The sequence below is a fragment of the Herpailurus yagouaroundi genome, unplaced genomic scaffold (assembly GCF_014898765.1).
Source record: "Herpailurus yagouaroundi ecotype Mexico unplaced genomic scaffold, PumYag 183, whole genome shotgun sequence".
NCBI classification, from domain to species: Eukaryota; Metazoa; Chordata; class Mammalia; order Carnivora; family Felidae; genus Herpailurus; species Herpailurus yagouaroundi.
Window position 1 is genome coordinate 6,392,034 of NW_024412414.1, and position 22,522 is coordinate 6,414,555.

General features: G+C 40.1%; 1 long non-coding RNA gene across 2 annotated transcripts in view; it reads left to right on the forward strand.

Annotated features, from left to right (window-relative positions):
• Window positions 1–22,522, forward strand: part of LOC121041318 (uncharacterized) — an 813,566-nt gene that overhangs the window by 166,456 nt on the left and 624,588 nt on the right. For both annotated transcript variants that reach the window (XR_005795671.1, XR_005795672.1), the window contains 2 exons: window positions 14,820–15,014; window positions 15,553–15,812. This is a non-coding gene — a long non-coding RNA (uncharacterized LOC121041318). The remainder of the gene's footprint in view (window positions 1–14,819; window positions 15,015–15,552; window positions 15,813–22,522) is intronic.

Here is a 22,522-nt window from a genome sequence, read left to right on the forward strand (position 1 = left end):
TCTTTCTTTCTTTCTTTCTTTCTTTCTTTCTTTCTTTCTTTCTTTCTTTCTTTCTTTCTTTTTCCTTTCCTTCCTTTCTCTCTTTCTTTCTTTCTTTCTTTCTTTCTTTCTTTCTTTGGGAATGAGGGGCAGTGAGAGAGGAAGAGAGATCCCAAGCAGGTTCTGCACTGTCAATTCAGAGCTTGATGCAGAGCTCCATCTACCAACCATGAGATCATGACCTGAGCTAAATTAAGAGTAGGATGCTTAACCGACCTCACCCACCCAGGCACCCCTCCGTAGCCTCAGTTTTTCAACCATTTATATACCCATGCCTTTTCCCCTATAGATTTGCAATGGAGGAATGACAGTCCCGTTCCTTGACTCTGGGCTTGGCCATGTGACTAGCTTTAACAAGTGAGTTGTTAGCGGATATGCCACACACTTTGGATGGGTTCTAGAGATATTTAGGGAGTAGAATCAATAATTCTTGACATTGATTGGGATGTGGTGGGTAAGGAAGGAGGAATATCAACTTTGAAATTTCTAGTTTGTAAAATGTGGTAGTGCAATTCATGGAGACAGAGGACTTTGGAGAAAAATGAATTATGGAATGGATCATGAATTTAGTTTTTAGATATGTGATTTTGAGGTAGTGGTGGTATATGGGGAAATGTTAAGTAGACAATTGAGCATTTGTTCTTCATCTCAGAGGAGAGGCATGAGCTGGACACATAAACTTTCAAGTCATTAGCACAAAGATGGCAATGGAAGCTAGGAGACAAAGTATGAAGCCAGGAGGAAAGGTTGTAGAGACATCCTTGGGGAATGTCAACATTTAAAGGAGGATCAGTGAGCAAGGGATGTCAAGATGGTAAGAGGAGAACTACATGAATGCAGTGCCCCAGAAGACAAGGGTAGGACAGAGTGGTCAGCTCTATTGAATACAGCTGAGAAGATCAGGAAGCTGAGGAATGACATTTGTCTGTTGGACTTAAGAAACAGGGAAGTTATTAATAAAGTTGTCAATAGTCAACTGGCAAGATGGAGGCAGAAGCCATGTTGTAATAGGCTAATAAGGGAACAGAAGGTAACAGCATAAAGATGCGAAAGGCTGATGAGGAAGGGAATGTATTATCAAGCATCTGCAATTTCTGTTTTGCATAGAAGCAAGCCTGATGTGTGTGACAGCAGCAAAAAAACCCTACAAGGGTGAAAAATGTTCAGATAGTTCAGAAAGTAGATATTGCCTTTATCAGTACAAGGAGGAGTTAAGTTGCATTGGTTCAGATGTCATGATTTGGATGGCTTTGCTCAAAATTGCCTATAATTTTGTTTTGAAAGAAGGTTAAGTAATATTTGTCCTTGTGTAAATAAGGTTAATGGGGCTGGTTGCCATATTCACAAGGAAATGGTTTTGGGCACATCTTTTCATAAAACCATTGACCTATCTTTCCCATTTCTGTTGGATATGAAGTTCCAAGGAGGAAAAATCCCAACTGTGATCTCATAATTTTATCTCCAGTACCTAGAACAGCATCTGGTACAAGGAAGGAGTTCACTTTCTGTTTGTTGAATGAATGAATGCTAGTTCTTTATTATTCCAGGAGTTACTATGTACTCAGAAACAATTCCACCATACGTTGGCAATACTACTCAATGCTCCTGACTCTTCTGCAGGTTGAGTTACTCAAGTCTTGACATTTTACCAATAAACCCAAGTCAGGGTGGTTATAGTGTTCTGGAAAATTCACCATTGAAATGAGCTCAGCATGACTGAGACTAGGCCAGATGGAATTCTGCTTTCCAGAAACCTTGGGTAAATAGCAAGAGCATGGAGTACTGCAAAATGTAATTGTTTGCATTTGCTAGCAAACCTTTGCTATTACCCAGCCATCAAAGGGAGCGTGATCAGAATGTGAGTGCACAAAACTGAATGGTACCTGAGGAGCCCCGGGAGTTTAGAAACCTCTCCCATGATTCCTCCTCAATGCCAGCAAGCATGTGAGAGACATTGCGTTTGGCTGTAACAAGTGCTCTCACTTTTTACTTAATCAGACTTTGCATTGTTTTCTTATTACAGTGTTAAAATGTGAATTTTGCCTCCTTGTGCTGTGGAAATAACAAAGCCCCATAACAGTTGGTTTTATCCGTAGCACCTTCCGTCTTAGAATCTCCAAGGATCTCATAAGCTGATAATGTTCTTTCCAAATGAGCTATTTTGTAATCACACTCCACATGATTGTTTAAAATGATTATTATTGTTTCACCTTAATATAAAAAGATTTATTTGCCAATAGAAAACTGAGTTTACCCAGGAATGCTTGTGTTAACTGCCTCTTGGCTCATCAAGGTCTGTGGGAATCTGGAGACTATGAAATGCAAATGTTAGTTTCTGCTTCTGTACATTTCAAGAAAATGAGGAGCTAAATTTCCATATGCAAAGACAAATTTTACTATTCTCCCTCAGTGCTCAGCGTGGGATATGACCTAGGCAAAAGGAAGGAAAGATGATGTGGACGGAGGGTGCTCATTTTGGGAAGATGTGGGAGGGGGGTGTAGAGTGAGAACTACAGATGCATTTCTCCCTTTCCCTGTCCTAGGATTTAGGATTAGGATGGGATTTCCAACCATGTGAAGCTTTCTCTCATCCAGAATTGCTGAATTTCCACCACTCTTTTGGACACCTATTGGCTTTTGTTTGTTCCATTCTGATTAAGCAGGTATCATCTTGCTCAAGAGATCATGCCAATGGCTGACTTCAGTGCCTCCCTGCATCGCCTCATTCCCTGCCTACGACTCATTGATACTTTCCTGACTATATGCAGACTGCTTTTAGGTGAAAAAATTTTAATTTATTTGAGTATAGATGACACACAATGTTACATTAGTTTCAAGTAACATAGTAAATTGACAACTCTATACGTTATACTACGTTTATCAAAGTGTAGCTACCATCTATCACCATGCAAAGCAATTAAAGTAGCACTGACTATATTCCCTATGCTGTGTCTTTGATCCTTGTGATATATTTATTCCATAGTTCGAATCTTGTGTCTCCCACTTTGCCCACCCTCCAGCCCCCTCTCCACTGGCAACTATCTGTTTATTCTCTGTATTTATTGGTCTGATTCTACCTTTTTTAAAAAAATAGGTGAAAGAAAAAGTAGTTGAAGGTTTTGTGATGTGATACTTGAAGGTTTTTATTTTATGATACTTCTGCTAACTTTATACCAAGACTCTACATTATGTAGGTAAAATTTTTTTACTAACCATATATGGTTATTTTCCTATTCTGAAATCAGTTCTTTATCACTGAAATGACCAACTCTCTACATCAGGGTTGGCAAACTTTTTCTACAAAGGAAAGAGTAAATATCTTAGGCTTTGTGGTCCAGATAGTCTCTGTTGCAAGTACTCATGTCTACCATCATGATGCAAATGCCACCATATGCAGTGTGTACGTGAATGGGTGTGGCTGTGTGCCACTAAAACTTTATTTACAAAAGCTGGATTTGGTAGTGGGCTGGATTTGGCCTGTGGGCTATAGTCTTCAAGGAGCCTGTTTTAAATCACAGTTCCATGGTTTTTCCATTTTCATAATGTTGGAACAGGCATACACTGGGTTCCAATATTCCTTCAAAATTATGATGACTTCCAGCTTTGTCGTTCTGTCTCTATACATTTTATAGGGGATCTTGAATTTTTTTGTTTAGGGTAATAGCATCATCTCAGTAGCCTCATGATCTGAGGCTCATTTTCTAATCGCATTTTCTGCTTTTCTCTCCCTTCATCACTCTCCTCCATCTCCCATGGCCTCCTTAGTGTTCCCTGAAAATAACAGATATGTTCCCAGTTGGGACCTTGGAACTCACACTTCCCTCTGCCTGGAATGCTTCTACCCCAGATATTCCCAAGTCTCACTCTGCTTTCTTTATATCGTTAACCCAAATGCCACTTTCTTAGTGAGACCTTCTGTCCTGGTCATTGTCTAATTAGAAACACAGGAACAATTGTTTTTTGTTTGTTTGTTTGTTTGTTTGTTTTCAGAGAATGTAATAGAGGGAGATTGATTACAAATTGAAAGCCTGGTGGGGCAGAAGGAATAGGTGGGCCCATACAGATTCATGACAGCAGGGGGGCTGGAAAAGAAAAGGAGAAATGGTGTAACCCAGAGGCTGCTCATGTGCCACAGAGACGGATGCTTCTGGGTCCAACACTGCCACTGCTTTGCAGCAAGACCAGTCTTTACTTCCATTGGTGCTTGGGAGCTAGAAGAGACCTGCTTCTGGTGTTACCACTGCCAAAGGCAGAGCCATTAACTGCTGCAGGGTTACTGCTCTTGGTGTCAGTCTGTCTGATCAGGAACTCAAGAGCCCCCCTTACCCGCCCACTCCACCATGGCAGCTAAAGTTGCTTAAAGCACCACCAGAAGCAGAAAGAGCATTGCTTCTTCCTTCCTTCTGCCTTCCAGTCTCTCATCAGTGATTCCTACTGGCAGAGGGAGCATTGGCAGAACCTAGCTGGTGCCAGCTGCAAGGGAATCTTAGGAATATAATTCACAGGCTTCCAGCCCCCTGCTTTGCAGAACTGACCTTGGAAGGACTGGGATAGAGCAGAGAGACATTGGGTCACCAATCAGCATGCCCCATCCATTCTGTCTAAAATGAAAGCTCTCAACAATTCATTCCTTTTCCCTGATTTATTTTTTTCCATAGCTTGTATCACTGCCTAACCAACTCCTTAGGTATGACTTCTTATTCACCTATCTCCCCTCCTAGAACATAAGCTCAATTAGAGTAGGGATTTTGTTCACACTTGTAACCCCAGTTCCTAGTACAGTGACTGGAATATAGGAAATATCAAATAAATATTTATAGAATGATTGAATTAAATCCTTAATAACACCAAGGACTGCTCCTTAGTAGTACTGTGATTCACATAGCCAGATTAGACAACTTCAAAGTATCATAGCAGATAAAGGATTAACAGAAAGTGTATCTCTCTCTCTTTTTCTCTTCTCTCATATATACATATTATATTTACATGTTTTTCCTCTAGAAAGGATCCCCTTTGAAACGCTGACTATTTTATTGGCATTTTAAACCTCTTAAGAGAGAGACCCCTGCATCTGAATCTATGCCTCAGGTATTCGACAAATGTTGCACCGTCTTCAGAGAGAGTTTTATGAGTTTGCTAGGGCCACTATAACAAAGTACCACAGGTTGGGGGGCTTCAACAACAGAAAGTCATTTTCTCACAGTTATGGAAGCTAGAAATCTGAGACCAATGTGACAGCAGAGTTGGTTCCTTCTGAGGGCCTTGAGAGAAGAATCTGTTCCAGGCCTCTCTCCTTGGTATGTAGATGGCCATCTTCTCCTGTGTCTGCACACCATCTTCCTTCTGTATGTGATTGTGTCCAGATTTTCTCTTTGTTTAAAATCACCAGTCATGTTAGATTAGAGCTCACCCTGATGGATCTCATTTTAATTTAATTAACTCATTAAAGGTATACTTTAAACTCCAAATACAGTTACATTTTGAGGTTCTAGGGGTTAGGACCTCAACATAAGACTTTTTGTGGAGACGCAATTCAAAAGAGAATAAGAATTGAGGCAGGCCCCCCCAAGTCTGTATGTTGTAGCCTGGGTTTTATCTTTACAGTTTTTGAATGATCACTTACAGGTTTAAAATTGGAAACCTTTTTTTACTTGAGATATTCTATGTTTTATTTTCCCAGTTTCCTCCCAAATAATTGGGGGAATAGGGTAATGCCATTCTTATTGTGTTGTTTTCCTGAACCAGGAAACTTCTATGCATGTCTTCAAAGGTGGAGGCTGAACAGATGCTTTCTCTACAAGTACTGACTGCATTGCCGTGATTGGGTGAATAGAAGTACTTGTCAAGAGATTAGACTTAGCTATTGCAACAAAAATGTCAGGATTGGTAAGGAAAGAGGCTCTGTGCTGTATCCTGCACTGAAGTCCAGTGATGAATGTTTCAACAGACTGATAAAGCAGATTGCATAGCAAGGGACACCTCGAATCACAAGATTACACTGCACCTCTTGACTGGTGAGGCTGGCTCTGTGTTTATAAGTCAGTGTCCCATTAGGGAGGACCCTGACTTGGTAGCTGATGGACTAGCCAGCAGCTCTGACTCGGGAAGGGTTCAGCAAGAAAACGTACCCTCTTTGACCTTGATGTAAATCGAATCTGTCATGGAACACACAGTTGAGCTCTCAGCTTGTCTGTTTGCAGCCTTGTTCTATGAACAGCCCAACAGATATCTTTCCATTCTCTCCCTGAATATTGAGTGACCTTGGAAATAGCCTAATCTGTCTTGGCAGATTGAAGATAGAGAAAACAAGCAGGAGACACAGACCTGCTGGTTTCTGCTATTGATCAGTGACTTGAATGAAAGCTCATTATGAGCTGGAGAGATGTGTCAGACACGGGTGTCAAGGGTGGAAAAACTCAAAACAGACCCTGGCAGCAGAGAAAAGTGATAACAACAACACACACACACACACAAACATACACAGACGCATGCACACACATACACACACCAGAAACCTTTGTTCCTTCCTTGTGTTAGTTTATTCTTGTTACTTGGCCATTACTCTCCAATCATGGCACTTTGGAAGCTGCACAAAGAGAGAGATCCTTCCAGAAATTACTCATCGTTAGTCCAGCCCTCTCATTTCACAGTTGGGTAAACCGAGGCCAAGAGGAGTGAAATGACTGTGCAAGATCCCCCAGGGAGTTAGCACAGTTAGGATGCAGGTCTGACTTAATCCAAATCCAAGTTCTTTTGCCACATGTTTCAGATTTTCCCTCTGCCTGACACTGTGTCTCAGGGTCCCATCATTAGATTCTGTAATGTCAGGAGCTTGGCTCTGGGCAGACCAGTACAACGCCAGAAAGAGGCCAGAATGGAAGACAAACCCAGGTTTGAGTTCCAATTGACAGTAGACATGTGAATTTGGGCATCCCAATTGACCTCCCCGGCCCTTACTTTCCTCATTTGTAAAAAGGGACATACAGATGGTCCTTCTCTTTGCTTGTCTGGGAGGATGTGAGATAAAAATCAGTGTGTGGATACACCTGTGGGCCCTAGCTACAGTGAGTGTTCACCCGAAGGGGTAATTTCTCACTGTGTTCATATCTAATAATGCTGCAGCCAGAAATCATTAATCAGATTGTCCCAGCAAGCCTGGGTGGTCAGACCCAGAGTTGTGCATTGTGATTAGGAGGAGGAGGACTCGTATATTAGTCAGGGTTCTCCAGAGAAACGGAGCCAATAGGATGTATGTGTGTATATGAGTGTGTGTATGTGTGTGTATGTGTACAGTGTGACGGGGGCAGGAAGGGACATACTGAGATTAGGAGATGGAGGTTTATTTTAAGGAATTAGCTTACATGATTTTTGGAGTCTCAGCCCCGTATTTGCAGTCCAGGCCAGCAGGCAGCCCATGGAAGAGTTGATATTGCCCCTTGAGTCCAATGGCAGTCTATAAGGCAGAATTCCTCTATTCTTGTGGAATCTGCCTTTACTGTTCAGGCCTTTAACTGATTGGATGAGGCCCACTTAAATTGTAAAAGGTGACTGCTTTACTTAGAGTCTACTGATTTCAGTGTTTTACAAAAAAAAAATTCTTCACAATATCTAGACTGGTGTTTGACCTGAAACTGGGTACCAGTGGACCAGCCAAGATGACACATGAAATCAACCATCACAAGTGGTGGGGACTTATGAAATCTGGAACATTTTAGGGGTTGGAAGTTGGGCCTCCCTGGATGAAAGGGGGAATAGAAGTGCAGGGGGACTTAAGTGCAGAATATCAGGCCTGCCCTAAAGCACCCATTTTGATAAGAACCAGATTTATCTTATAGCTTTGGGAGGAGCCAGTGTTCTCACTTCTCCCCATCTTTGATCAGAGAAAATAGGAGAGGGGGGAAGGGAAGGGGTGAAAGGTGGCACCCCCTTGCTGTCTCTGTTCTTCTCCATTAGCTTCCATCCTTTACCATTTCAGGTTCCCTTTTCCCATGGCCCTCACCCTCTCCCACACCAATGCCAACCTCCCAAAAGGCTGCTCCATATGCAAAGACTCTGTCTGCAGGAGGAGGGGAGGCTGATGACCTCAGTGTTCCCATGTGGAAAAATCCAACCACAGCTTAGGTAAAGGTGGGTGTACAGACAGAAAATCTGTAATATATTTCTAGAGGCACAACATGCTGCCTGAAAATTGTCACATTCGCCATGTGCCACCAGAGTATCCTGCAAAAAATGTCATTTCCTTTAAAGGTCACAAGCTCTATTGATTTCTGATTCTCTTTTTGTGTAGCAGATTCCAAACAACTGCTTACATGATACATTAGATAAGTGGATGGTTTAAGATGGTCTGAGCATTCTTGTCAAAGTGGAGATGAAAAGGGCTTTTTCTTTAAGAATGCCACAGTGTATAAGCTAGCAGTGATAATTCTGTGTATTACATATTTCTTTGCATGCTTCTATCTTCCTCCCTCCCTTCCTCTGAATCTGCCCTCTTCCCATTTCTTCCTTCCCCTTTTGCTACCTTCTTTCTACTCTTTCTGTCTTCTTCCTTCCTATCTCCTCCCTTTCTTCCTTCCATAAATGTGCATCAAGTGCCTACTATGTGCCAGGCTGCTGGCATAACAACAGTGGGCAAAATAAACATGGGCCCATTATCATAGAACTTATATAGCAGAGGTAAGGTGATACCTTATAGCGGCAATTCTTACCAGGGGCAGAGACATTCAACACAAACAGTCATAAATAATAAGTGCTATGAGAGAAAGGTATTGGGGCATGAGAGCCTACACCAGGGGTACTTGATCTAATTCATGCTGTAGAGTGTTGAAGAAGGAAAAGTGACTTTAGAACTAAGAGTATCAGGAATAGAAAAGTTTGTTAGGTGAAAAGAAGGAATAGAACATTACAGGAGAGGGGGAAGTGTATGTCAGGGCCCTGCTGTGGAAGGGAGTTGCCCATATTTGGAATAGAGGGAAATCCAGGGAGGGGGTAGGTGTGGTAGGGGGAGGTAGATATGGGTGTAGAGGTGGGCAGGGCCTTCCCTAGCAGAGTTGAGCTATGATCTTGGAGATAAGCATCTACAAGACCACAAGGCTGGCATGTACAGAACGGATGATACGTCCTGGACGGGATACCACTAGGATTGTAAGAAACCCAGGTGAGAAATGATGACTTTGACTTGGGTGATTTCCATGAGGATGGAGGTAAATATTTGGAATCCAGAGACATTTGGGAAGTAAAAGCAGCTGAACTATTTAAGAAGGTTTATGACTGTAGATAAGGAAGTCAGTTGACTACCTTAACCTCAGTCTCTTCATGAGCAAAGTGGTGCTAATATTACCTGCCCTATTTTCTTTGTTCCAAGGAGTTTTTTGATATCTACCAGATATAATTCACCCTGCCATGCAATTTGGGCATGAACAATAAGCGGGACTCACAGTCGATGGGGGAGGAGACATTACCAGGCACTTGTCGTAAAGTATAATAGTTGCTGGGGCACCTGGGTGGCTCAGTCGGTTAAATGTCCGACTTTGGCTCAGGTCATGATCTCATGGTTTGTGGGTTCGAGCCCCGTGTTGGGCTCTGTGCTGACAGCTCTTGGAGTCTAGAGCCTGCTTCAGATTCTGTGTCTCCTTCTCTCTGCCCCTCCCCCACTTGTGCTGACTCTCTCTGTCTCTCAAAAATAAATAAATGTCAAAAAAAATTTAAGTATAACAGTTGCAAATTAAGGTGACTAGGGGGATTGAAGAAAGCCAGGGAAGGGCCCCTAACTGGTTCTGGGAGGCCAGGGAGGACTTTCAGGAGGAGGCCATGTATCAACTAACCATGAAAAGATGAGTAGGACTTTGCCAATGAGGCAGATATAGAGGATGGAGTAAGGGGCATCTAGAAGAAATGAGGCAATACCTTATAGCAGCAATTTTTACCAGGGACAATTTTGCCCCCAAAATGTCTGGAGATGCTTGTAATTGCCACAACTGGGCTGGATGCTACTGGTAGGTAATGGTCAGAGGCCAAGGGTGCTGCTAAATGTCCCACAATTCACAGGACAGTCCCCTACCACAAAAAAGTTTCTAGACCTAAATGTCAGCTGTGATGAGGTTGAGAAACTCTGCCTTTTAATATAATTGATGGAATAATGTAAAAAGTTTTAGCAAATTATAAAATTCTGTACACAGGTAAAGTCTTCAGATTTTCTAGTCCTTGATGATATTGTTATGATATGTGACTAAAGAATTAAAATGACTGTTCCTAATGCACACAAGCATATACATCCAGGCTCATACATGTTATAATACCCTGTATGGTCTGCTGAGAAGCAGGGAGGACAGAAATGGGAGAACAAAGCAAGAGTGTGGACACTCTAACAGTCCCTGTTAGAGAATGTGGAATTTGATGCTGGAATGGGCGACCTTCCAAACTGTGTGAATTGACAGGCTCATTTTGCATGTGGAGGCAGGTCAGTGATACCCATGACTCTCTGCTCTCATTTCTGAGCATCAAATCGTGAAAGAAAATGAAGCCCAAAGTTACCTAAATTGGGACATAATCATGGGATGCTCTTATTTCTTCCTATCCCAAGGAAAATCTGAGCCCACTGGCCTTTGGCTGAGCTCATATCATCCAAGCACAGTTTCTTGAAAGGTGGGAAGTGAGGAAGGTTAAGAGCAAGGCTTCTCATGGCTCCTGGGTGACTCACTCAGTTGAATGTCCAACTCTTGATTTTGGCTCAGTCATGATCTCGTGGTTTGTGAGATCAAGCCCTGCCATCAGGCTCTGTGCTGACAGTGTGGAGTGTGCTTGGGATTCTCTCTCCCTCTCTCTCTCTCTCTGCCCCTTTCCCACTCATGCTCTCTCTCTCAAAATAAAGAAACATTAAAAAATGAATTTAAAAAGAGAGCATGCTGTCTCATCAGGAATACTATTGAATTGTAGGACTTTTTAGGTTTTGGACATGGCTGGATTTTTTTGAGGGGGTTGGGGGAAATGTAATAATATATACACACTTAAAACACACACAACACACACACACACACACACACACACACACACAATTTCCTGAGACCAAGTAATGGTATGTCACATGTCACCTGAATATTCTGTGATTCTGAAAATCATAGTTTTCAAATCTGGAATGATCAAGATTAAAGAAGAATGTGTTTCTGACTGTCTGGAATATAATTTACCTTGCTTTATGGGACTCCTTACTTTGAGTTCTCTGATTTCTTTGTTGATATTTTAAACCCATCATCAGTCCCATTGTTTCCAGTACAAGGACTGTAACTCTGGCTCTGAATAATCATTGATGAGCATATCAGTAAATGGCATTCTTATGCTGTTTCTGTCTATCCCTGTGGATTATTTCTGCATGCCTGATAATAATCCCCATATTCTTAAAATCCTTTAATGACCCTGAGTTTCCTACTTAATGAAGTACAAACTCCTTAGTCTGTGTTAAAGCAATAGAATCTGACTCCAGCAAATGGAGTAGCTCAGTAAACCAAAGGAAGAGACAGATAACCAAGTCTTAGGAATAATAGGACACAGGGATGCCCCAGAGGTCTCAGAGGCCAAAGTGCATGACCTGCTTTCTAGAAAAGTGTCAGAGAGTGACTCAAGTTCAACCACTCTTGGTTACTATGTGTCTGAAGAATACTCAGATTCCCAGAATAGAGAATCTGATCAGTCCAGCTAGAGTCAAGTGCTTTGCCCTCCACCTTGGACCAATCACTGTTGTCAGGGAGCGGTACTAGAATTGGCCTCATTTGGGTCACATGGATGTGCTGGCATCTGTTACTAGCAGCAGAGAGAGATGCTGGGGAGACACAAGCAAGCCTCTACCAACCTGTGCCTAGTATTCCCTACAGCTCACTTAGACAACCTGTCTGGGTGATAGACATGTCCAATGCATGCACTCTGTTCTTTCTCAAAATAGAACTCTGATTTGGGATATACTTCATACATTTTATAACTTCCCTACTCTCTACTTTTGTTCATAATGTTTACATGTCTCTACAACTTGGTTCATCCCCAAAACTTCAAGGTCAAGTGCTGCCTCTCTCTAACATTCTATAGATACCAGTGGTAGGGGGTTGGTTTTTCCACATTTTGGATTCCAGTGGTGCTTCATGTCCTGACACTCTGGTGTGGGTGTGAGATGTGAGGTGGAGAGAGGGAGCCGGTGTGTGCTAGAATAGACAAGATGGGGGAGGATGGATGGTGAAGGGTCCTCTGGACAGCATAGCTAGTGAGGGTATTGGGTTGGGAAGGTGGTGGAGAGGAGAGCTCTAATCAGAAGAGAAGGAAGTATAGATGAGGAATTAAGTGGTTAAGTGTAGAAGGCAGTAGGTGAGAGTCAAACAGTTCTGAATTTGGAAGCTGACTTCCATTTTCCGACTTTGTGACATTGGCGTTATTTTCACATCCCCTCCCTGCACCACGTTTCCCTATACTGAATAGGAATTAGGATGCTTACTTACCTCATTGCTTATATATTTGTAAGGGTAGAGCACAGTAATTAAGGAAATTAATGGAAATAAGAAAATAAAGGCTTTCATTTCTTAGACCAGCCATAGTTGTTAAAATGTGAATTATAATTGTGAAAAAACAAATCAAAAACCTTTGTGAAATCCAAAAGATGCTGGGCTAACCTTTGCCTTTCTCACAAAAAATAAGAAAAATGTTGGAGAATATTCACCCCTAAATACTATAAAAAAAAGGAGGTGTGGCAAAACTTGAGGAATACTCATTTTCTTATGTTAAAACAATATTTTTCCATAATTTTAAATAGTTAATGTGAATAAGCAAACCCTAAATTATCATTCTAACCATTTAAATGTGTAAATTTATTGGATACCTTGTTTACTTAAAATTAAGAAATATATTTATGATAGAAAATCGATTTTGTTCGCCTAAACTATAAAATTACTGATCTTATTTTAATTTAGCCCACTGTTACAAATATCACACAGACATTATTGCTGATCAGGAAAAAAGGAGAGAAAATAAATCCTCAAGACCCTGTGTCTAATTTTTCTCTTGTAATTCTAAGTAATGATAAATGGGTAAAGAAGTGGCTTTAGCAGATGCATATCAAAATACAGCACGTATTAGTCTGCTCAGGCTGACATAATGAAACCCATGGACTGGGTGACTTACACAGCAGACATTTATTTTTTCACAGTTCTGGAGGCTGGAAGTCTAAGATCAAGTTTACAACAGGGTTTGTTTTCTGGGGAGAACCTTCTTCCTGGCTTGCAGACAGCACCCTTCTTGCTGTGCCCTTACATGTCATAGAGTGAGAGGGATCTCTCAGGTGTTTCTAAAAGGACACCAATCCTATTGGATCAGGGCCCCATCCTTATAACCTGGTTTACCCTTCATTACTTCTTCAGAGGCTTCATCTCCAAATATAGTCACATGGGAGATTAGGGCTCCAACATAGACTCAATCTATAACAAAGCACAAAACCCATTTGTTCACACCAGTGTGTGTGTGTGTGTGTGTGTGTGTGTGTGTGTGTGTGTGTGTATATTTTTTTTTTTTGAGAGAGAGAGAAAGAGTGTGAGCAGGGGAGGGGCAGAGAGAGAGAGAGAGAGAGAGAGAGAGAGAGAGAGAGAGAGATGGAATCCAAAGCAGGCTCCAGGCTCTCAGCTGTCAGCACAGAGCCCGACACAGGGCTCGAACTCACGAACCGTGAGATCATGACCTGAGCTGAAGTCGGACTCTTAACTGACTGAGCCACCCAGGCGCCCCACACACTAGTACATATTAAATGCAGATTGAGTACATATTAAATGCGGATTGAAGGCCATTGTAGAACAGTAGACTTTCAGGTGTAAGTCTTCTTGATCCACAAAGGATGGCAGGGGTCCAGGTAATCAGGCTCATCTCTGGATCTTCCGGTCTCCGTTGAATGTCACTTCCTCAGGAAAGACTGCTGTGTGGACCCTGGTTGAGTTTTTGGTCCTCTGTTAACTTTTACAGGACTCCAAACCTCACCTCCATTGCATCGATCTCTGTTTGTAAGTATTTAATGGCTAATGTCCTGCACTGTTAGACTCTAAGTCAAATTTCCAGGTGTAGAATACAGAATCAGTCTTGTATCTCCGTAGTATCTTAATCCTGGGCACTTGCATGTGAAATGAATGAATGCTTAAAATCCAGATGCTAGCTCACTTCAGGGAGCTAAAAGGGAGATTGGTGGACATCAGCCATGGGTGTGTGCCCTGACAGAGCAGAAGCTTTAATCTAAATAGATTATTTGACAGCTAAACAGGAGAAGCAAAGCCAAAACCCAAGTGAATACATTAGGGCAACATGGTTGGTGTGCAAATGTATGATGATGTACAAATGTCTGTCTAGGCTCAGGGAGGCCTAGAGGTTTTTGTGTACCAGCCTAACTTCAGACAGCACCAAGAAGAGGGGCTGAGGTCATGGCCAGTCTATTTCCCTGGTTCCATATGGGGCTAACTGGCTGACAGAAGGTGTTGGGGTTTCCAGTTAGGCAGGCCTGATTTGGATAGTGTGCATCTCTTATGCCAATGAGCTCCTGTGTTTTAGATCATGTTTGTTTGTGTCTTTTTATCATCCTCCTAGTTAAAAACTCACCCTTGTTCCTTGCTCCTAATGCTGAGCACACCGACTCAGCATATGTTGCTGAATTGGATGGAGTTGATGAGTTGGCTTTGATAGGATGGTTCAAGCTTCCCCAGGATTACAAATCAGCAACAAGTGAATGTCTTCCTAAGAGCCCTCAATTGGACCAATTTTCTTTTTTACAGTTCTTCCATTTTGGGATACATCTTCCATTTCCAGAAGAATAGAACCCCACAGCTAGACCTTGAAAAGAAGAAATATAACACAGCATTGGTTATCAGATGTCATTGTGCCATCAAAACAAACTGAAGAACTCATAAAAGTACAGATTCCTGGGTGCCACCCTCAGAGAATCTTGTTCAATGAACCTGGAATGGAGGGTAGATGCTTTTTTTGCCACAAGCACTCAGGTGATATGAAGCAAGTGGTCTGTGAAGGACATCTAGAAGTTAGCACATGGTCTCCTGAGGATCCTGGTAAAGTGTAGGCATGCATTCATCATATCTGGGGAGGGAGGCTGACATCCCTCATCTCTAACAAACTTCCAGAAGTCAGTTGCTGATGGTCCATGAACCACACTCTATGTAGCAAAGACATAACAAAGTCACTGAAGTGACAGTTGAGTTAGGGCTCTGGAGTCAGACAGTCACACTTTGAATGTAACTTGACCACTTCCACTTTACAGCCTCTCCAAGTCTCCAAATCCTTGTGTCTCCAATGAAAATAGGTGCAGGGATTAAATGTGACAATAATATGCATAAAATATTCATTATATTGCTTGACATGCCATTAGTTCTCCATGAATGTATGCCAGCCCATTATGTTGTTATTAGTAATAAATCCTGCTAATTCATTGCAAATTAGGCAGAGATGTTTGTTTTATAATCTGTCATTTTTCTCCACTCATTTAATTTCTAGGAGTGAGACCATGTTTCCATTCTTACTGTACAACACATCTGGAAAATAAGAAAAATGAGCCAGTCTCCTACCAAATACCCAGCACATAACACATTCTTAATAAGATGTCATATTAATGAACATCAAAACATCTGGATGAGGGGATAATTTGTTTCATCTTGCTCCAGATATTGGCTATTATGTTTGCAGAGCTGGCATACCCAGTGCTGGGTCAATGTGATTCAAAACTGAGAGGACCCCCAGTGAAAATTTCCGTCCAGGTAAGCTGTTTGACATCTTAGGAAACAGCAGCCTATATATTGGCTGAATTTCTTGGACTTTAGCTTCTTGCTATATGTATTTCTGGTGATATAGAAGCCTGTAGTTCTGTCCTGAGCTTGTGTAGAACATCTTTAAGGTTGATTGATTGGTTGATTTGAAAAAGCAAAGGTCCTGAGGGCAGGGTGATGTTTACTCGATAGGCAAATATTACAGCATAACAGGTAAGCTCTCAGGCTTTGCCTTCACACTAATGTAGGTTCAAACCTTGGCTCTGCCATTTTACACCTGTGTGACTTGGGTTCACTTGCATAATCTCTCTGAGTCCTATTTCATCAGAGTGCCACTGCTAGGACTTTCCTTACCAGTTGTCAGTGACCTTAATATCATGTGCCCTGTTCTAAGGGAAGCCAGAGTCAGGTACTGGTCCCTGTAAGTGAACTGTGATGGTCTGAGTCATCATTCCATGTTTGGGAATATGTTTGGCTCACCATACAAATTCACATTTATTTATTTTGCTTTTTATTTTTATTTATTTTTTATTTTTATGTTTTTAATTTATTTATTATGTAATTTACATCCAAGTTAGCATATGGTGCAATAATGATTTCAGGAGTAGATTTCTTAGTGCCCCGTACCATTTAGACCATAATCCCCTCCCACAACCCTTCCAGCAACCCTCTGTTTGTTCTCTGTATTTGAGAGTCTTTTATCTTTTCTCCCCTTCCCTGTTTTTATATTATTTTTGCTTTCCTTCCCTTATGTTCATCTGTTTTGTCTATTAAGATCCTCATGTGAGTGAAGCCATATGATATTTGTCTTTCTCTGACTAATTTTGCTTAGCATAATACCCTCCAGTTCCATCCAGGTAGTTGCAAATGGCAAGATTTCATTCTTCTTGATTGTTGAGTAATACTCCATTGAATATATATACCACATCTTCTTTATCCATTCATCCACCAATGGACATTTGGGCTCTTTCCATACTTTGGCTATTGTCGATAGTGCTGCTATAAACATTAGGGTGTATAAGCCCCTTTGAAACAGCACACCTGTATCCCTTGGGTAAACACCTAGTAGTGCAATTGCTGGTCATAGGGCAGCTCTATTTTTAATTTTTTGAGGAACCTCTATACTGTTTCCCAGAGTGGCTGCACCAGTTTGCATTCTCACAAGCAGTGCAAAAGAGATTCTCTTTCTCTGCATCCTCACCAACATCTGTTGTTGCCTGAGTTGTTAATGTTAGCTATTCTGACAGGTGTGAGGTGGTATCTCATTGTGGTTTTGATTTGTATTTCCCTGATGGTGAGTGATGTTGAGCATTTTTTCATGTGTTGGTTGGCCATCTGGATGTCTTGTTTGGCTAAGTGTCTATTCATGTCTTTTGCCCATTTCTTTACTGGATTATTTGTTTTTTGGATGTTGACTTTGATAAGTTCTTTATAGATTTCAGATACTAACTCTTTATCTGATATGTCGTTTGCAAATATCTTCTCCCATTTTGTTGGTTGCCTTTTAGTTTTGCTGATTATTTCCTTTGCTGTGCAGAAGCTTTTTATTTTGATGAGGTCTCAATAGTTCATTTTTGCTTTTGTTTCCCTTGCCTCTGGAGATGTGTTTAGTAAGAAGTTGCTGTGGCCAGGATCAAAGAGGTTTTTGCCTGCTTTCTCCCCAAGGATTTTGATGGCTTCCTGTCTTACATTTAGGTCTTTCATCCATTTTGAGTTTATTTTTGTGTATGGTGTAAGAAAGTGATCCACGTTCATTCTTCTGCATGTCGCTGTCCAGTTTTCCCAGCACCATTTGCTGAAGAGACTGTCTTTATTCCATTGGATATTCTTTCCTGCTTTGTCAAAGATTAGTTGCCCATACGTTTGTGGGTCTATTTCTGCGTTCTCTATTCTGTTCCATTGATCTGGGTGTCTGTTTTTGTGCAGTGTCATACTACTTGATGATTACAGCTTTTTAATATGTCTTGAAGTCTGGGAGTGTGATGCCTCCTGTTTTGGTTTTCTTTTTCAAGATTGCTTTGGCTATTCGGGGTCTTTTCTGGGTCCATACAAATTTTAGGATTGTTTGTTCTAGCTCTGTGAAGAATTCTGGTGTTATTTTGATATTGCATTGAATTGCATTGCATTGAATATGTAGATGGCTTTGTGTAGTATCGACATTTTAACAATGTTGTTCTTTTTAAAAATTTTTTTAAATGTTTATTTATTCTTGACAGAGAGAAAGAGAACGAGTGGGGGAGGGGCAGAGAGAGAGGGAGACCCAGAATTTGAAGCAGGCTCCAGGCTCTGAGCTGTCAGCACAGAGCCCAACGTGGAGCCTGAACTCACGGACTGCGAGATCATGACCTGAGCTGAAGTCAGGCGCTCAACTGACTGAGCCACCCAGGAACCCCAACAATGTTTGTTCTTCTAATCTAGGAGCCTGGAATAGAATATTTTTCCATTTTTATATGTGCCTTTTTCACTTTCTTTCATAAGCTTTCTCTACTGTTCAGTGTATAGATTTTTCACCTCTTTGGTTATGTTTATTCCTAGGTATTTTATGTTTTTTTGGTGCAGTTGTAAATGGGATAGATTCCTTGATTTCTCTTTCTGTTACTTCATTATTGGTGTATTGAAATGCAACCGATTTTTTTGTGCATTGATTTTATATCTTGCGACTTTGCTGAATTCATGAATCAGTTTTAGCAGTTTTTTTTTGTGGAATCTTTTGGGTTTTCCATATAGAGTATCATGTCATCTGCAAAGAGTAAAAGTTTCACCTACTCCTGGCTGATTTGGATGACTTTTATTCCTTTGTGTTTTCTGATTGCTGAGGCTAAGACTTCCAGTACTATGTTGAATAACAGTGGTGAGAGTGGATATCCTGTTGTTTTCCTGACCTTAGGGGGAAACCTCTCAGTTTTTCCCCAATGAGGATGATATTAGTGGTGGGTCTTTCATACATGGCTTTTATGATCTTGAGACATGATCCTTCTATCCCTACTTTCTTGAGGACTTTTCTCAAGAAACATACAAAGGATGTTGTATGTTGTCACATGCTTTCTCTGCATCTATTAAGACGATCATGTGGTTCTTGTCCTTTATTTTATTGATGTGATGTATCACATTGATTGTTTTGTGGATATTGAACCAGCCCTGCACCCCAGGTATAAATCCCACTTGGTTATGGTGAATAATTCTTTTAATGTATTGTTGGATCTGGTTGGCAAGTATCTTGTTGAGGATTTTTGCATCCATGTTCATCAGGGAAATTGGTCTATACTTCTTTTTAGTGAGGTCTGTGTCTGGTTTTGGAATCAAGGTAATGCTGGCTTTGTAGAAAGAGTTTGGAAGTTTTCTTTCCATTTCTATTTTTTGGAACAGCTTCAAAAGAATAGGTATTAACTCTTCCTTAAATGTTTGGTAGAATTCCCCTGGAAAGCCATCCAGCCCTGGACTCTTGTCTTTTGGGAGATTGTTGATTACTAATTCAATTTCTTTCCTGGTTTTGGATCTGTTCAAATTTTCTATTTTTTGCTGCTTCAGTTTTGGTAGTTTATATGTTTCTAGGAATTTGTCCTTTTCTTCCAGATTTCCCATTTTATTGGCATATAATTGCTCATAATATTCTCTTATTATTGTTTTTATTTCTGCTGTGTTGATTGTGATCTCTCCTCTTTCATTCTTGATTTTATTTATTTGGATCATTTCCTTTTTCATTTTGATGATACTGGCTAGAGGTTTCTCAATTTCATTAAATCTTTCAAAGAACCAGCTCCTGGTTTCATTGATCTGTTCTACTGGTTTTTTTTTTCTTTCTTTTTTTCTTTTTTTTTTTGGTTTCAGTATCATTGATTTCTGCTCTAATCTTTATTATTTCCTATATCCTGATGGTTTTCAGTTTTCTTTGCTGTTCTTTTTCCAGTTCTTTAAGGTGTAAGGTTAAGTTGTGCATCTGAGACCTTTCTTCCTTTTTTTGGAAGGGCTGGATTGCTATATACTTTCTTCTTATGACCACCTTTGCTGTGTCCCAGAGGTTTTGGGCTGTGGTGTTATCATTTTCAATGGCTTCCATGTACTTTTTAATTTCCTCTTTAACTTCTTGCTTAGCCCATTAGTTCTTTAGTAGGATGGTTTTTAGTCTCCAAGTATTTATCTTTCCAAATTTTTCTTGTGATTGATTTCAAGTTTCATAGCATTGTGGTGTGAAATAAACACAGTATTATCTTGATCTTTTTGTGCTTATTGAGGACTGATTTGTGTCCCTGTATATGATCTACTCTGGAGAATGTTCCATGTGCACTGGAGAAGAATGTGTATTCTGCCGCTTTAGGATGAAATATTCTGGATATATCTGTTAAGCCCATTCAGCCCATTCAAAGCCATTGTTTCCTTGTTGATTTTCTGTTTAGATGGTCTGTCCATTGCTCTAAATGGGGGTGTTGAAGTCCCCTAGTATTATGGTATTATTATCGATAAGTTTATGTATGTTTGTGATTAATTGATTTATATATTTGGGTTCTTTCACATTTGGTGCATAAATGTTTACAATTGTTAGGTCTTATTTGTGGATAGACCCCTTAATTATGATATAATACCCTTCTTAATCTCTTGTTACAGTTTTTATTTTAAAGTCTAGATTTTCTGATATAAGTATGGCTGCTCCGGGTTTCTTTTGGTGACCATTAGCATGATGGTTCTCCATCCTCTTGTTTTCAATCTGAATGTATCTTTAGGTATAAAATGGGTCTCTTGTAAACAGCATATAGATGAATCTTGTTTTCTTATCCATTATGTTACCCTATGTCTTTTGATTGGAGCATTTAGACCTTTGACGTTTAGAGTGAGTACTGAAAGATAGGAATTTATTGCTCTTATGATGCCTGTAGAGGTGGAGTTTCTGGTAGTGTTCTCTGGTCCTTTCTAGTCTTTGTTGACTTTGGTCTTTTTGTTTTTGTTTCTTTTTCATCTTTTCTCCCCTCAGAGAGTCCCCCTTAAAATTTCTTGCAGGGCTTGTTTAATGATCATGAACTCCTTTAATTTTTGTTTGTCTGGGAAACTTTTTATGCCTCCTTCTATTTTGAATGACAGCCTTGTTGGATAAAGAATTCTTGGCTGCATATTTTTCTGATTCAGCACATTGAATATATCCTGCCACTCCTTTCTGGCCTGCCAAGTTTCTGTGGATAGGTCCACTGTGAACCTGATCTGTCTTCCCTTGTAGGTTAAGGACTTTTTTTCCTTTGTTGCTTTCATGATTCTTTCCTTGCCTAGGTATTTTGTGAATTTGACTATGATATGCCTTGTTGATGGTCAGTTTTTGTTGAATCTAATGGGAATCCTCTGTGCCTTCTGGATTTTGATGTCCGTGTCTTTCCCCAGGTTAGGAAAGTTTTCCACTATGATTTGCTAACATAAATTATCTACCCCTTTTTATCTCTCTTCATCTTCTGGGACCCCTATGATTCTGATGTTATTACTTTTTAATGAGTCACTGATTTCTCTAAGTTTTTTGTGCTCTTTTGCCTTAGTTTCCCTTTTTTTTCTGCTTCATTGTTCTCCATAAGTTTGTCCTCTGTATTGCTGATTTGCTTCTCTGCCTCATCCATACTTGCTGCCATGTCAAGATTGCAGCTCAGTTATACCATCTTTTATTTCATCCTGACTGGTTTTTACTTCTTTTATCTCTGCAGGAAGGGATTCTAATCTATTTTCAACCTCAGCTAGTATTCTTATTATCATGATTCTACATTCTGGTGCAGACATTATTGCTTATATCTGTGTTGATTAAGTCCCTGGCTGTCATTTCTTCCTGTTCTTTTTTTTGGGGTGAATTCCTTTGTTTTGTCATTTTGAAGGAAGTAGGGTAAAAAACTTAAAATTAAAAACAACACAAAGAAATCAAATAAAGGTTGTTAGATTATAGGTATGTCTTGGTCTGGTTGTTGAAAGAAGCTTGATAGATTAGGGAAAAAAGGGAAAGATAAGAAAAAGAAAAAAAGTGAAAAAAGAAATCGTTTGAAAATTTGAAAAAATGAATACAATAAAATAGAATAAAATGAAATAATGGAAGTAAAATAGAATTTTAAAAAATTACACAAAAGTAAAAAGAATAGTAGAAAAAAATTAAAGAATAATGTTTTAATAAAAAGAAAATTATTTTAATATTAAAAATGTCTGAATAAGTGTCTATTCATGTTTTCTGCCCATTTCTTCACTGGGTTATTTGCTTTTTGGGTGTGGAGTTTGGTGAGCTCTTTATAGATTTTGGATACTAGCCCTTTGTCCGATATGTCATTTGCAAATATCTTTTCCCATTCCGTTGGTTGCCTTTTAGTTTTGTTGGTTGTTTCCTTTGCTGTGCAGAAGCTTTTTATCTTCATAAGGTCCCAGTAATTCACTTTTGCTTTTAATTCCCTTGCCTTTGGGGACATGTCGAGTAAGCCAAAGCATAAGAGACTGTTGAGAACTGAGAACAAACTAAGGGTTGATGGGGGGTGGGAGGGAGGAGAGGGTGGGTGATGGGTATTGAGGAGGGCACCTTTTGGGATGAGCACTGGGTGTTGTATGGAAACCAATTTGACAATAAATTTCATATATAAATAAAAAAAAACAAAAAAAATGTCTGAATAAAAAGATTTTATTTTTATTTTTTTTAAGAAATTTTATTTTATTTTATTTTTTTAATATATGAAATTTATTGTCAAATTGGTTTCCAT